Genomic DNA, 2,158 nt, shown 5'->3' with positions numbered 1-2,158 from the left:
ATGGAGGATGGGAGTGACTGCAGCAGCCCAGGGAGTTTTCCCAGGATTACCGGGACTGTGGCTCCGGGGAAACAACAGGTGGTGGCATTGAAGAAGCGGATATTCCTTGTGATGGAGTCTCCGATGATCAGGGTGGTTGGAGGGAAGAGCGGGCGAAGAAGGGTTTTTGCCGGGTTGGATGGTGTCGAACCAGCGTCCGGGCCATGCGCTGGCCGCGGGATCGGTGACCGTGCACGGCCGGACAGGTGCGGCGGTGATTTGGCCCCAGGAGGAGGAGAGTCTGCCGGCGGCGTGGGGTGGAGGAAGCCTCCGGAGCGTCTGAGGACGGCCTCTTTCAGGAATTTGCGACGTGAGGCAGAGGTAGTTGTCCTGGAGGGACCGCAGCAGAGCCACTCTGGGCACCGGCAGGTGCTGGCGGGGAGGAGGGCTCCACGTCACCCATGGGCGCTGGGCCGCCGGGGCGGCAAGCCGCGGGGACACCGGCAGCTGTCAGTGTGGAGCCAGCCGCGATGATCCCAGAGGCAGGGCAGCTGGAGCGGGGAGACAGCTCACCAGAAGCCGCCGAGGCACCGGGGACCGCGGGGCCGTCGGAGTGGGAAGCCGCGGGGACGCCATCAGCTGCAGGTGTAGGACCAGCTACCCAAGACGTGGAGCCACCTGAGCCCGAGGGCGAAGCACCAGCCGCAGGCGGAGAGGGGCCAACGGCCTTTCCAGAGCCAGGCGTTGCACAACCACCAGCAGCCGTGTGCAGAGAGCTAGCGGCGGGGCTAGCACATTGGCTAGCTTGAGCTATGCTAACCGGGCGGAGATCTGGTTTTTCTGCTAGCGCCTCGAAGCAGTTGGAGAGGCTCAGGCGAGGAGGAGAGGCAGTCGCATCGTGGAGTCTCTTTCTGTCGCGGATCGCAACTTCAGCCTAGGATGTCTGGAGGCTGGGTGTGGAGGAGGAGGAAGGCCGCGGACATGTGGAGGTATCCCATGGGACGGTGTCCCGGAGGGCCGCTTTGAGGGAGACAATGTGCAAGGACTGTTCGTGAGCCAGGTCCAAGCAGGAGGTCAGCATGACCTGTTTATCTTGCAGTTCCTGAGAAAGTCGGTGGATGTCTTCCTTAAGGTCTATAATCTGTTTGTTTGCTTTTGTGAGCATTGTGTTGTCACAGGCCATGGATGTAGCACGTTGGCTAGCTTGAGCTATGCTAACGGCTAGGTGCAAGGGTAGGAGGTGCCGGTAGTCTAGGCTGACCAAACGTCCTCTTTTGCCCGGACATGTCCACTTTTCACGTCCCGCCCGGGCGGTTTTTATAAACTGATGATAATGTCCGGTTTTCCGTGTGTTTGTGTGTGTGTGTTAGAGTGCGGCACGGGCAGCATATTTCTGTCTGAACCCGAACCGAGCCCGACATTATTTAATGACCGAAGCACTGAGTTTGTGTCACACAGTGGTAACAGGCTATTTAACAGGCCGGGCGTGCGCCGTGGGTGTTCAGCTGCGGAGAGGGAGACCTCCGTGTTTGAGACCATCATCATAGGATCATAGGATCCTCCTGTCTCGCCTGGAACAGTGGGTAGGTATCACAGGTACTGCCCTTCTATGGTTTCAGTCCTACCTCACTGATCGGAGCTTCTCAGTTAACTTAGGGAAATTCAACTCAGCTACGGCTCCTCTCACCTCCGGTGTCCCCCAAGGCTCCATTTTGGGCCCCATCCTCTTCTTGCAATACATGCTGCCATTAGGGTTGATTTTTAAGAAACACAACATACATTTTCACTGTTTTGCAGATGATGTACAGATCTATCTGCCCCTTAAATCCATTAGCAAGGATTCTGTACAGCCACTGCTAGAATGTTTAAAAGCTGTCAAATCCTGGATGGACACTAACTTTTTAAATCTCAATGAGGATAAAACAGAGATCATTATGTTTGGATGTGACCCCTCCGATTACTCCGCTGATTTTCTGGGCCCCTTCACTCCTAACATCCGTTCCTCTGTTAACAATCTCGGTGTGACCTTTGACAGTGCTTTTAAATTCGATAAACAAGTTAGATCAGTAATACAAACCAGCTTTTATCAACTCAGGCTTTTAGCTAAAGTAAAGGGCTATCTCTCCCCCCAAAATCTAGAGAGGGTAATCCATGCTTTTATAACCTCACGTCTGGACTA

The sequence above is a fragment of the Epinephelus moara genome, chromosome 3 (genome assembly GCF_006386435.1).
Source record: "Epinephelus moara isolate mb chromosome 3, YSFRI_EMoa_1.0, whole genome shotgun sequence".
NCBI lineage: Eukaryota > Metazoa > Chordata > Actinopteri > Perciformes > Serranidae > Epinephelus > Epinephelus moara.
Note: the sequence above shows the minus strand (reverse complement) of the source record.